We start from the raw sequence: 15,826 nt of genomic DNA, 5'->3' as shown, positions 1-15,826 counted from the left end.
TTGTGATGGTCGAACATGAGCACACCTAGTGAGTCATTTGGGCACATTGATGCTCCCGAGAAGAAGCGTCATGCTGTTTGCCTCAGATTTGTAATGTACCTACTTTTCCATGTAATAAAAATGCATGGTAATCTCTGGCTGTTAAGTTCAGTAATGTACTTAGTTTATTAAAAACATTACATGTAAGTTCAAGAATTGAACCCTAGTCCCATTTCATGTTAATAAAAAAAAAAAACATTTAGACTGCTTACAAATGTCTAGAAAACTACTGAGTAGTTAAAAGTGTTTCTTTTTCCTTTAGTCATGTTTTATTTTACCTAGTGCACCAAAAAAAAAAGGAGCATGACACCGTTTCCCCTGAGGCAGCTACTGTCTGTGTCGTCACTTCAACTAAGAGGAATGAAAATAACGGCACAGAAGCACAGAAACAGTATGCAGACAGTAAACAGCATACTCTAACCACACTGATGTGATTCTTAGAGTGGGTGAGGTTGAGGGGGACCAGACAGGAATGCATTGCTTCTGGGGCCTTCGAGAAATGTGGATCCCAGTGTGTTGACTGTCTCAGGAATTGAACAGTGTAACTGGTGGAATCTAAACCCAGCCATTTCACTTTGAGTCCTAGCAGGGGGATGGGAGTGGGATGTGATTTAATTGTCTGAGAAACAGCTATCCCTTTTAGACTGGCCAAATCCAGTCTGAAGTTGTGGATTGATTTCTTCTGTATTACAGAGTGGCTTGAAATGGTAAGGGCCACATCGAGGACAAGCCCTGTCTGCAAGGCACGGTAGTCCCACCTCGTCTAAGCTCACTAAGAGAAGTCAATTCTAGATGTAGGGCAATGGAAAGTATAAAGCAGCCAAAATACAGGTAACCCCCCTTTTCATCCACAACCTGGCATTTTACTCAGTGAAAGATCTCCTCTAAAAAGTTGTTCTCACTATGCAGGTCCAGATCTTTTGACGCTCTTTGCAAGTGACTCACGAGATGCCCAATGAGGCCGTGACGTCTGAATCCATTTACATGACTGAGCTATTCAGGTCTCCTACACACCTTTTATTCTCGGTGGGTGCCCTTTGGAGTAATAGCTTGTTTAAGCTGCAGTAAAACAACCAAATTAAAACAAGGACACAAAAATATAGGAGGCAAGATAAAGAGTCATCCAAATGAATGCCCACAGTCTTGTTGACACATTGGAAATGCATGCTGAATTGTTCTTTTGGATGTTCGTGTCTTGTAGTTATGCCTGACGCGAATCATCTGTGGAATCCATGGCATCGTGAAGGCAAACATTGAATAGTATCTCTGTTTTGGAAAGGGCTGTTGTGAACTGTGGTTTCCTTGTAAAAGCAGCCATTTGGCATAAATAGCATTGGTAAATGTTTCTATTGAGTGTGGCCGAGAGAAGTATTTTGTGCCTAACTCTTTGAGCAGGGGGACTCATTGATAGAGCCACTAAAAACCATCACAAGCCCTCGAGTAGTGTATTGAACTGAAGCTTGGTGGAACATTATGTTTGCATACCATGTGTTTACTGGGAATCAAAGCCTTGACCACAATGTTCTACCAATTGTGCAATGGGAACAGTCAGAAACAAACATACTCTTACAATATCTAAACGTATTGTACAAATTATGTTGAGAGCCTTTTAGTGTGTTCTAAGGTACCTTTCTAGAGATCAAGAAGAGGATATGAAGTTTTTGCACATCAAATAAAGTCGCTGTATGGAAACCAAAACTATGAGACCGAGGTGGTTTTGGTTTCCAATTTGTGAGTGTGCCTTATTTGGAACTGATATAACAGTGCAAAAGCTATGTATAGCTGATGTTTAAGCGTATAAATCTGTCAGTAGCTCTCACGACAGCTTGTTTGCATAGCATTAAGCACACTGGTTGAACTGGTACTGTCACAACAGAGGCATGCATGTTGTCTGCTCCAGAGAGCATTTTGTGGCATCCGAACAGCGTAAGGCCCTCCTCTAAGAGATACTGCATGTAAAGCATTTATAAATTCTGCCTGCAGTCTTTTACAACTCGTCCATCTCTAAATATTCCTCTAGAGGGCCAAGCTGGTCTTCATTAGGCTTTCCAAAAGGCTCTCACAATAGAGGATAAAGAGCTCTAATGTCTCCTATGGGCAATATCTTTATAGCCATGTCTGCACATCTCTAACGCCCCCTTCCCATGGTGCTACATGGGGCCCACCTGAGTAAGAACTCAGGGAGATCAATGTCTTTAACACTCCTGGTCTCGGTACTTAATATTAAGTGCTTCAACCCGGCCGTGTGGCAGTCCTGAACCACCTCTTATGTTCAACCATACTTCTAAATAGTAACACCTGCTGAAAGCCACAAAGCTGCAGCCCAGGGACAACACACAAACAAAAGGGACAAAATGAAGGAGAGGCCGTCTCCTGGAGATGAAAGACAACAGCAAGGAGGGCCTTTCTTCTTTTGATGAAAACAAGAATCATGCGATGGAGACTAAAGAGCCTGCCATGTCATGGCTTCGTTCAAAAGCCACACCTGCTGTTTGCAGTGGCTGTCTCTCCACTCCCGCCGCACAGAGACGAAACAACGCTGCCTGAAAAAAGTTCAGAACTTCAAACAGTCGGCTGGTTTCTGCTCATGCCGCCACACCCGGCTTAAAAAAACACTGTTTTTGATGCCTATATGTAGCGCTGTTACAAGTAAAAACAGGTTATCACTGAACCCCAAAGCCTTATTTAACCTGAAGATGACACTACTGACGGAAAAATGATATTTAATGTTGTTTATTAAATGAATTCAGCGCGTAAGATGACACTGTGTACTGATATGCCAGAGTGTGACTGATGTAAAATTGTTCTTTGTAATATGCTTATGTGATACAATGGTCACTTTCATATCAGTTTGTGATGTTACAGTCTTCAGATTACAGGTGCATTTCAGCAAACATCAACATATTAATTCACACAGACTGCAATAGTCTGAATACTGGCATCATTAAGACACCTGGATGATTATTATTGATTCATCAAAATAACCCCATGCAGAATAAGCATAAGCGAAGACATGGATTCATTTTTCAAATATGAAAGGAAAAGGTCAATTCTGTTATTATTTACTCACCCTTAATGTCACACCAACCCTATGTGACGCTTTATTCTGTGGAAAACGGAAAGTGTCAATTTCTGAAGAACATCCTGGCCGTTATTTTCCAATATAATGACAATGATTGAGGACTAGGGCTGTCAAGCTCCTAAATGACATAAAAAAACGATCATAAAAATATCATAACCGTGGCCTGCACTATATTTAATGTCTTCTGAAATTGTATGTTTTGTGTGAGGGACAGACCTAAACACAGCAAGGTATTCTTGGTGTATTCATGAGAATTCATCAGTGTTCATGAGAGAAGTAAGAATGTCAGAAAAATAAATTTGCAAAGTTATATTTTTACTCTAATTGAGTGAATTGACTCAATTGACCTCCCCCCATGGTTATTAAAAAATAATAAAAAACATATACTGATGTTTGCTCTTCAGGTTCATTGGGGCACGGCCACCATGTGGGCACGGGGTTAAGGGCCAGCTACCCGCCATACCATACCAAGAGGTATATTTAGCCTCTGTCCTTGCCCCCTCTGCTATGTCCCTTCACTGACTACAGCTAACAAAGGGACCTATTCACTTCGATACAGACACACACACACAGATCTGTCCAATGTAAGCCACAGCAGCCTCACGCAAAGCAGTGACAAAAAATTCTTAGATGTCAGTGTTGAAAATCAAAGATATAAGTCATAGCCCTGCATATCCTGGTGCATTATAATGCATTCTGTGCTGTAGACACAAGGAACGCGTGCTTCGGCCGTGTTTTGACCACATCAAGCACAGCTCATTTCAACAGTCAACAGACGTACAATGGAGACAGACATCATCAAACAACAAGCGGCTGATTAACCGCAGACTCAAACGCAGAGACACAGGTGAGACTCTTTACATAACAATCAAAAAATGTTGAGCTATATGTCAAAGGAGGGAAGAAAAAAAAAAGGTTAATGCATCTTACAGATCATTCCAGGTGAAATGGTCATTAAAAAGTTTTTCCACTGGGAATTTTGCGAGGGAAAATCAAGTGAGATATTCCGACTTCTTCCGGGATTGGGAAGTGGGTCAAATACTAACAAAAATGAAGGCCAGCGGCAGATCAGATACTAGCGGTTATAGGACAAACTAACGCGGCTCACACGAAGTTCATAAGTCTCCCAGGAATGCGATACTATGGAAACCACTCAGCTCTTTTGTCACTAAATGACGTGAGGCCAGATGTACAACACATTTCGGCATGTCACCACTACAAAGGCCTGTTAGACAACACACCTTAAAATGCTGATGTGTTGGATCAGTTGAGTAATCTGGACCCTTGTGCTTCGAGCTCCAATATGTAATGTTATGATAATCACAGGGTTGCACAGTAATTAGCTGAAGCAGACAAAATTGGGATCTCCTTGTGGTTCCTAGAGGAGTTCTACTTGCCTTTGGGGAGGGAAATGAATTTAGCTTTGAAACTGGAGTCAGGCTGGCATTGTGAATGGCCGACGGGCACTATTCAAACCCTTTACTGGTTCCTTTTTTCTCAACTGGTCAATCTGCTGAAAGCAACTTAGGCAGCATAGGAGCTTTTCCATCCTGAATCCCCAAGAAAGTTTTGCATTTCTGTTATGAGTTTTAAAATTCTCCCTTCTCCCATTCGGTTGGTGTGCTTTGATTCTTTCTCTGCCTCATTCTGTTCTCTCCTGCATAGCTTTCAGTTTTTGTTCTGTTTCAACCATGTCAGCCATTGATGTCCCACCCAAACCTTTTTTTTTCTTTCCCCTTTTGATTCCTTTTTCATCCAGCACTACCTGCATGGAGCTGTGTAAAGAGAAGGGACAGAGGGAGGGGACACAGCACTGACACATAAAACCCGCATTTCTCAGTTTTCAAATGTCTCATTGAGGCTCTCACAGGCTTTGATATTTTAAGTAGGTATCACAACAAAGGGGCAACAAATGGCTGGAAAGGTAATGCAGAATATTAAGGCAGCTAATGGCCCAGGCCCTCTGGAGCAGAGCTGGTCCAAAAGGAAAGCCCTGTCCCATGAGTCCTATTCGGTTTCTGAGGGGCGGACCCACCTGCCTGGCTGCTCCCTGCTACTGCCCTCTGCATGACAATCATTTGGACATTTTGGTCCATTTACCGTAGGACCACAAGACAACGAACTACACCAACACGGACTGTGGCATATTTTTTAGTATGCCACAGTTTAGCTAATAGAGCCCATTTAGTTTAGGTAATGGAGCCCTGACACACTCTCGCTGTGGGTTGTCTCTCCAACGATGACAGTCTTTTATTTGAAATGTGCCCCCCAGGTGTGATGTAGTACAATTGTACCAGCAGGAACAGGTTTGATTTAATTCAGGTTATCAAATTACATTCTCTGCAGATGACTTTATTATCTCAGTGGATGCAACCGGATTTTGGCACAGTCGTGCAAAGCAAACAAACTCTGGTTCCCTCTCAGGACAAATGTGTAAAAATTGTACTCTTAGGGGTACAACAGCTTGGCACTGGGGCAGTTCCCTTAAAAGGACATCTTTTACCTTTTTTACCCCTAAAGGGTGCATATTAGTACCTTGTTTGGTTGGATTAAAACAAACTCTGGTGTGATTGCTCTGTTGGTGCGGTTCATTTGAATAAATGTGAACTCTGCCATCCAAACCCTCTTCACTAGTTCTCAGCTGATCAAAATACCATCATGTGTAGACTACGCACATTCAACGAGTGCATTTATCCCAGCACACAGCATAGTTTTGGTTAAGTTTGGTAAGTTCCTTTGCGAAATATACAATATAAAAGCCGACCAATCAGGTTGTGAACATATCCCTATGCCTTTAGGTTCGGTATCTTTAGGTCCGGTGTTAAAATGCCAACGTGAACGGTTAGCGGACCAGGACTAATTGTTTTTTTTGGTCCGGACCAAACGAACCAAGCAAACCGAACTACAAGTGTATCTTAGGGTACTACTATGAACCTTTTAGGGGTAAATAAGGCAATTAAGATGTCCTTTTAAGGGTACCGCCATCACATTGGCAAGCTGTTGTACTATCCCTAAGGTACAATATTAAAATTTATCTGAGAGTGGTGACTTTTTAACAAGCAGTAGATTTTTACATTTTCTGAAGAAAATATGAGTACTTGCAAATGCAAAAGTCTCCATCAAGATATAAAGGTGTTTTGGGTGGTTGCAAGTGTGTTGCTAGAGTATATAGGGTGGTTACTAACTAGGTCAAGTTAAAAGAGCCTACCGTCAACGCAAGTCTAAGGGAATTGTTTGTTTATTTGATCATTTGCCATACCAAAGTTAAATACTTAGGAATAGGAGTTTGTTCAAATCTTTAACCCTAAGTATGAGCAATACTAATAGTGATAAACATGAGCTAGTTAAGAAGCCAGGTAGGAATACTGACACACAAGCATACAAATCACATGCAGGATCCCGCTATGCTGATCTCTTTAGCAAGGTTAGCATTTTGTTTATCACACCAAATGTAGTCTGCGTGCCACGTTGGACCTTCGAAGGCCACGTCTGGATTTTCTGTTGCTCCTACTGCTCTCACTGTAACCCCATTATAATAGTTACTAGCTAAAAGCCACCAGTTCCCAGAGACACTAATCAACACAAGACAAACATGGATGATGGCTCCTGCCGGCAAGCACCCCTTCATGGAGGTGTAGACGGTGCTCCAAGCTCAGTTTGATATGGGAATAGAGTCTTCAAACAGGATGTCCTGGACTTTATTGGGGTATGCTAAGCATTACAGCATCACACTTCCTCACTGGGAGTTTGAAAAAAGGATTAGTAGCATATGGCTCATTGAACAAGAGCTCTGCTTTTCATTAGCTAACCCCACCACCCAGCATCATCCAACCCAGCAACTCAACTCATTTCTGTCTGTGAAAAAAAAAAAAAAGCATTCCACATATGTGTGTGTGTATGTGTGTGTTGGTGCCTGTGTGTGTGAGAGGGTCTGTTTTGGTGAGGTGGGGGTTGAGTAATAGGAGGGAAATCTGGTTTTGGTTTATATATCCATTCTTTTTCCAAAAGCAAATGTGTGATTTTGATGCTCATACAGTCTTCTAATTGTTGATATATGGGAATATTAAATTCAGTAAAATGGCATTGGGTTTTTCTTTGGGGCACTTCACACACTAACGCCATTGTAATGCAAAATGTCTTGTGGAAACCCAAGAATTTTTTTCTCACAGAGAACAAAGCATGTGAAAACGGTTTCAACAAATATGGCACCGAAGAGTCTTTTGAAGTCTAAGGTTGAGGAAAACTGACACTGTTTGTATAATGGACACACTCAAAGATGTACCCCGAAAGCAATACCCAAAAGAATATACAAAAGCACACATTTGCGCAGGGCTAGCAGGACAAGCTACAAGGCTAACAAGTTGTTGTGGTTGTGGCAAAGAAAGAAAAATAGAGCATTGTGCTGAAAGTAAGAGGCAGTCTCATACCATACAAAGGCTGCGTCCCAGACTCTATTTTTGGGGTGAACCAACAACACTTAACCCTTCACCTTTGCTGATGTCGACAACGGTTCCCTGCCTCTTCTCAGTCGTGGTGTCACGCAAAGCGGAAAAGAGCAATAAGTAAAGCCTCCTCCAACATGTCCGGCTCTGCGTTTCTCTCGCTCTCTCTCGTGTCAAACTCTGCCATGACTGCAATGTCACATTTAATTACTCAAACATCCAGACACCTCTCCATGAGGCATATGGGGGAATTACCCAATGTTTGGTGACAAATAATTAATGAGCACTGGGGTTGTAAAACATTAGTATTCCTGTGGCTAACAGAGTTCAATACCATTTCCAAAGTCAAATCAGTTTAACTCTTTATGCGCTGTTTCTGATGCACGTCCTGATTTTGCGAGTTTACACGTTCCTAGGTCAACTTATTTGGTTGATCCTGCAATTTAATCTTAACCCCTAAACATAACCCTACCCATAAGTTATCCCTAAAATCAGAGGGAAACGCTAGCTAAACAACACTGATGTAGAAGCACCTAACCCATGGTTGTAAACCTAAACTTGACATAAACTGTAAACTTGTCCCTCAAATCTGATTGGTTGATTGGAATGTTGTTCCAGGATCAACAAAGATCTTGATCCAGGAACATGTTGCACTTGGTGAAATCAGGCTATTCATACTAAAACCCTGCATGGGAAAAGATTATATAATACTTTTTTAGATGCTTAAAATTAGATTTTAGTTAAACCTGGCTTCCAGATTCTTCAACTCTATAGAACAACTAGCTTTGCGGTCCATTTCAAAATGGGCGGATTGCAAGTTAGCACTCACAAACACATTCTCTAAGGTTACCACCCAGCATGTCAAAGGTATCAGAGGATTTTAAACCCCCCCTTGTCTCGAAACCAGAGAGCAAGGCCACTGGCCTCTAGCTTTACAGTCTACAGCTCCATAACACCTGTTCTTAGTCTGACTGACAAACAATTGTGTCATTATTCACTGCCCAAAAAGACAGCTTGACTGCATCCAGCTCCCATGCCCTCAGCACCACTTAGGCCAAAGCGAGGTGACACCGGCCGAGTTTACCAGCTCTGTTTGTTTATTTAGTCGGCTCTAACGTGTCTAGTTCTGCAAAGAGTCGTAGAATATTACATCTACTTAGTATCAGTTACTTAATTGAGAAATGACATCTACTGTGAACATGCAACAAAGCAAGTAATCTGTGGGCATTGCAAATTCAGATGCATTTTTGTATTCACATTTTCTCAATTTATCATCATGCAATGCAATTGAAAGTCAGCAAGATGCTTTATTTTCCTCAAAGCGTATTGTTCCAATATTCATAAATGGCAAAGTATTTAAGCAAACACTTTTTCCTGAAATAAATTTAAGTGTACAAAGTGAAGGGACAATGACCTGGAGCAACCAGGGGTTAAGTGCCGTGTCCAAGGAAGTAATGGTGATCAGGCAGGAGGGGTAAGGCCTATCACACAGGTTGTCTCTGCCTGGGTACCTGAATGTTGCGAGAACAGTTTCTTCACTATCACATTATACAGTCATTTATTTTCTGTAATTAAGCCTCTGTTTTGCCAGTAAATTAGCAAGTTATTGGAGCAGCATTAGCCATTCTTATAGTTTTGACAAGTGGCTATGTCTCCTACAAGAGTTCTAGGTCAAGTCTTTGTTTAAAAAAAAAGTGAATTCAATGTTAATCCTAATCCCCCTCTTCAAAGCCAGCATTCAGGCCGGTATGGAGACAAAACCTCTGCTCTGCTGTTGCCCCTCGCTATGTGTCTGCATAGAGTGTATTTAGCATTGCAACAAGTGATTAATGGTTCACAGGGTCTAGGGAATTTGATATAAAATGCATAAATTATGCAGAATACTAAAGTAAAAATTGCTTTCTAAAACTGTACTTAAAACTGTACTTTTCTAAAACAGGCCTTGCAAAAAAATCAAGGCAAATACTTATTCAAATCTGTCGATTCTCATTGAGATGAGGCATGTAGGAAAAAATTCTGTAGAACAATCTGTGCATGTTTTCAGACGTGTATTCGCCAACAGTGTAGGCGAAAGTTACTTTGAAAAGTAATGCATTACAAAATTGCGTTAATCCTTTAAAAAGTAACTAATTTGCGTTACACTTTTGTTTAGAAAAGTCATGCATCACGTTACTTTTTTTTCCACAAAGGACATTTCCACAAAGCATACATTTTCCATAATTTATGCTGGCTTGTTTTTTTTTATAACAAAAAAGTTTTATTTTTGGGCAAATGTAAAGACCCTTTCACACCAAAAGTGAAATAATAAACCTCAGGCTGAAAGAAATGCAAATTCACGCGTGTTCAGTAGAGGGCGCCGCTCAAGCAAACCTTTCAGCTGTGCTGCCATTCTGGATAACGGAAGAATAGGATGCAGAAGAAAAACACTTACTTTACCAATAAAAAATAAATAAAATCTTTAGTCATTTTTGCTTATGGTTTAACTGAATCATCGAAGGTCAGAAGCAAGTACATTGGTCAATAAAGTTAGATTAAATGCATCAAAATTTATGTTTTTTGTAACATATTTAGTTATTGGAGATTTGCATAGTATTCCACTGATTTTATTCATTTTGAGGAATATTGAATCTTTTTTTTTGTGTGCAAGTGAGATGAGTAAATGCACGCTCACATCTAGAACTACAATAACCAAGTTTACACACAATGCCTCTGCACTTCGATTTGTCTCAAAATGGGGACAAGAGAGCTGTCAGTCAATAAATTGGAAAACAAATTTACTTATTTGGAAAAGTAACCGTTACTAATGCGTAATGCGTTACTTTCCTAGTTACTTGAAAAAGTAATCTGATTACGTAATTCAAGTTACTTCAACACTGTTCACCAACACAGTCTCATAGCAATTTCTAACTATTTTACGTTTTGGTGAATTGGTGCCAAATTCATATGAATTTGTGCTATCTCATTCATACGTTTTCATACGATCGGCTTACTTCCATTGAAGGGTATTAGGAGGTAGACCTTCATGCTTACTTTTTCTAATAATCGTGCATCTTTGAACGATTCACATCGTACAAATTCGTATGAAATCGCCACATCGCAACGTCCCGTGAGATCAGGTTGGTATTCGTTTAGCTCAGTGGATCTCAACTGGTTGTGCTTCCGGACCCAGATTTTACATTGGACATCAAGTTGCAAACAAACAGCATCAAACTTATAACCCATATTTAATGTAGCCGGGGTTGTAATTTCTTTGCTCTTATATAGTATTGTTTATGGTTTCCATGGATGAGGGCCTGTCACACAATGAATTAAGTACCAAAGAGACAGGCCTATTTAGCATGCTAAGCCTGTTTATTTGGCTACTCTAGCTGTAAATGATTATGGATTTGTATTAAGCATTGTTTTTCCACTGTTTCTTCACAACCCTATCTGAAAAAGACATGCAGTCCATTTTCGGGTTACAACTTACCAGTTCCACTGGCTTAGCCCTCATTAGTATGTGATTTGGCAATGTCTCTCACAGTCCATTTGTGAAATACATTTAGGCCTTACGGATCAAAGGCTTCTACAGCTATTTACTATTGTCACAATCTGGAGTTGTGACAGGAAGAGGCCAAGGAATGGGCCAGTGCAAGGTCACAAGTCATTGCTCCACTGCACTCAGACCTGCCAGCAGGGAAATGTGTCACACTCACTGTGAAAAGTGGTTTTTCAAAGTTACTAGCCACTCTGCATTTTCACTGGCCGCAATTCTGACATCGCTACCATAGGGGAAAACTGCCATATAGATATTTTTAATATTATATCACAATTTGGCAGCAGGTTTATTAGGCTGCTGTCACTTTAAGATCAAATGCACGGATCCCTTATACTGTTACACATGCGTTTTCGTTCTCATCTGTTTACGGTCACTTAAAACTGACTGTGTTTACGCGAATACTCATAAAGACCGGCATTTTGACATTCTTTTGTGTGTATTTGACTATTTAAGCACAAAAAAGAACTCAATTTAGTACTGAGAGGTGGCTTTATGTGCGCGCACTTAATGTCTGTGAGCACGAAATCTGCGGGAATGAGTAAAATGATGTGTAATATGAACAATCCCACGCTGAAACTCAAGCCCTGTAACAGCAACAATATTCATCCAGAGCAAATGAAACGAGTGAGTGAGGGGAGGCGGGTTTGTGTGTGACTCGGAGAGATGAGAGAGAGAAAGCGCTGCTGGTATCGTGTATCTATTCTGTGGAAAATGAGTATTGGAAGCGTTTCAGATATTTCAGTATCGATCGAAAAATCTATATTTTTGACAACACTACATTGCACTTATAGCTTATTAATTCAGATGCCTTTTTAAAAGACTACAACATTTAGTAATTTCAACCCACCAAAGTGGCTACTGCCACTGCTGAAATCCATTTGGCGGGTCAAAGGGTGTTAATGTCAAGCCCTGCCTGATGACACTGTATGCTCAGAGAACAAGGTAGCATTTAACGAATTCACATGCCTTACTGCGAGTTAAAACATACAACATTCTACAACTATCCACATTTTTTATTTGTAAATCAGAATATTATGAGAAAGGGGCGGGGAGAGAGTTTACACCCCTCACATCTGCTGAACGTAAAGCCGTATATCCAGTTTCACGGTCATTACTGAGAGCCACATTCAGCCTGGTTTGCACTGCAGTGTTTCGTGATGTCACAATGGACGGAGGAAGAGTGAACAGTCTCATTTCTTGTTGAGGTTTAGAGGTTGTGTAAAACTGTGATTTGTCACTCATGTGTGGACAGATCCTAGAAACAGATGTTCAAAATTCAACCACCAGTCAATCATTCTTACCACCTCAATCCCCAACAAATACATTCATCTGAATTTGACCCTAGACAACATGTTACCCTCTGAATGAACCAAAGTACTTTCCCTTTAACATCCTTGGTAAGCGTATTCAGAGTTACATTGTATAAGCACCTTATAGTTATAGTTAATAGTTTCAGGTTACAATAATATAATCGTGTTCAACTCCTGGTCTTTGACGTGACACTTATTTGATAAATAAATATTGATTTATTCAAATACATAGTAAAGTCTTTAATGCATTAAAAATGCTATAATATTTGAATAAACCTCTTCTATGTTAAAAAAAAATAAAAAAATCCTAAAAGTAAAATAAAAATTCTCAAAGTCAAAAAAAATTTCACGTTGTACTGTATATTATAACGGGGAAAAACAGAATCCTCATTTAAAGAATTAAAATTTTGAAAAGGAAACTCGATCAAGTAGTTTGGCATAAATAATACTTTATTATTATTCAGAATTGTCTCAAAAAATATTTGACCAAAACTCTATTAATATTTGAAAAACCTTTCCCGCTCAATCAAAATCGTGTATTGCATTCAACATGCATTTCCCATAAAATAGGAAATTATTTCATAAATAGAGAATTCCTGAAGACTTTTTATCAAGGCCAGTAATTATTGGAATATAATGATTAAGATGTGTTCACTCATATTCAAGGTGTAAAGAAAATGGGGTTTTACTTTTTACTTGTGATGTACGGTAATACCACATGACATTATGTAAGGTCAGTACATTGGAATTTTTCTGGAAAATGGTATAAAAGTTTTTTGAACGCCAATGAAACCAATATGATACGAAGAATTTGTTTAATGTTTTAAAATAGATTTTTTTTTTAATATTTTTCTATCATAGACACTCTTATATTAACCCATTACTCTATTGCATAGTATATCATGCAGAACATCTTCATTCATAATTGTGGGAAATGCAGTCTGTCAGAACACATTACATCTGTGATTCTTATAGTGGTCAGCCGAAACGGATTGTCATTTACAACTGGTGTTAACAAAGCATCTTAAATGCGTCTCCTGTGACCACTTGTGATTGGCCTTTATTTAGGGAAGGCTCTCTGATTCCACGACAACAACGTGTCGCTGAATGTTAACGTCAGGCATGCCAGAAATGTTCTGCGAAGTGTTGTGCGTGTTAAGCCACAACTCTAACAAGAAACATAAACATCACTGGGTCTTGCTGTCTTTCAGACCACTGAAAGACGTCAGTAAACAATACCATGGTGTTAAGTGCTTTCAGGACAGGATTCTGTCAGCACTCCAGTTTTGCACAGGGAACACGCTCAGGCTTTCTGATTAAAACACTAATTAGATTAAGTAAAGAGAAATCCATTTATGCTTAGTGTCTGTTTCTCTCTAAATGATCTAATTGGACTGGCAACCGTTATGAAAGCGCCCTGGCGTGTGGTGGCTGCACGCGTCTCTCTTTGGGTCACCGTTGGCTCCGTCATCACCCTTGTGAGACTGCTCACTTATGTTAGCACAGGCAGAATCCAAGCGCATATCTATTTCTGTCGCACTATATCAGAGTTTTTCCATTACAGCTTCTGACAAATTGACATATTCCATTTTGACGCATTTGAAAGTAACGTGCACCAAATATTTGGTTAATGTAGTTAAATACAAACTATGCAATGTTACATCCTGGATAAGGAGACAAAACACTTTATTTTACAGATGTACATACTATGTACTTATCGTGATTACAATAACTGTGTAATAACTATGTATAAACCTACTAAACCTAACCTTAACCCATGTAGTACAGTACTTTCTTAGTTAAGACTTAGGAAATCCACTGAAAATCCTCTCACCTTTCTGTCATTCCAAACCTATGACTTTCTTTCTTCTGTGGAGCACAAAGCATGATATTTTAAATAATGCTGGGATCCAAACAACATTGACTTTCATTGGCTACGTTAAAAATAATCTGACTGATGGCTCACTTGTATTGAAAAGCCTTCATGTGAACAACTAAAACAATACATTTTGATCGGATTGAAGATAGTGCTGTATAGACCTGGAATAATCCACACAACAATTAAGCATGTAAACAATTTAATAAAACTATCTTCTCAATTGGATTCAAATATTGTTGATGTAATCCTTATGATTTAGACTTTTTTTAATAAGATCTCTGTTTACACCCGTTTTACTTCTTACGAACTTGCATATGGTTATTTTTGTGCTGTCAAATCGATTAATTGTGATTAATCGCAGCTAACAAGTTTGTTTATATAATATATGTGTGTGTGCATACATATATATGTGTGTGTGTGTGTGTGTTTATATGTATATGTAAACGATATAAACTCTAACTTTTATGTTACGTGCGATTAATCACGATTAATCGATTTGACAGCACTCGTTTATTTACGTCTGACGAACTGGTCAGTGGAGGAGACTGATTATTTGCTAAATATCTGCTTTAAAAAAAAGCTCTTCCACATGACACATTGTCAGCTTTCCTTTTAGGTATTTCGTTAATATGCTAATAGGTTCTGAATACGGCGACTAGGTGCAAAACATGGGCGTACGTTTTGTTTAAAATACATAAATGCGCATGTAAGTGAATGTGCGAATGGATTGCAAAGTTCATAGAAACGAAACTTTCTGAATCTGAAATCGGATTAGATTCATTCGAATTGACGGGAATCAGTGCATGCAGAATGTGTGGACAAAAAAAAGAAAGTCATACATGTTTGGAACGACATGAGGGGGAGTAAGTGATGACAGAATTTTCATGTTTATCCCTATTGTGACAACATTGTGTTATTTTGTATGTGTGTGTGTGTGTGTGTTTGTGTGTGCAAGTATTTTTAAGGAGGTATGGAGAAGAACAAAAGGTGTGTGAAAGTAAAAGCTCAGAGAGGGTCCATATAAATGTTGCCATGAAGTTTTGAAAAGGAGAAATGGGAACAATGCAGTTTGCAGCAAACACTCCTCTGCCATCCATCTTTTACACAATCAACATGGCCCTTTCACATGCACTGGCCCCTGCTGGGGACCCCATCCCCTCTGTCAATGGCCTTATATTTAAGGGAAATTAGGTGACATTGAGTTTCAAATGAGTCATCGACAGCTGCTTCGTCACTGTCGGTGTGAGCAGTGTGTTGTCCAGCAGTGGCGTGACATTGTGTTCCTGTCCCACAGAAAGAGCAGGAAGGGACGGCACTGTACTGGAAAGGCTCGGACCGTAACAGTCCACGATCGTTTTTCTTTTTTTTTTTTTTCATATAAACACGCATTGAGTGAAATGTGTAGCGGCCGCAAAATGTGTCGATTGTTTTCTTCGCTCTCCCCGAGCGCTCATTGATGCCTTATACAGTTACAGGCCACCACAATCATTTTACTGTTGGAAGGTGCAGAGAAATCCACTGTCCTCCCAAAAGGTA

The sequence above is a fragment of the Rutilus rutilus genome (assembly GCF_951802725.1).
Source record: "Rutilus rutilus genome assembly, chromosome: 3".
Classification (NCBI taxonomy): Eukaryota; Metazoa; Chordata; class Actinopteri; order Cypriniformes; family Leuciscidae; genus Rutilus; species Rutilus rutilus.
The sequence above is the reverse complement of the archived record's forward strand: the minus strand, read 5'-3'. Positions refer to the sequence as shown.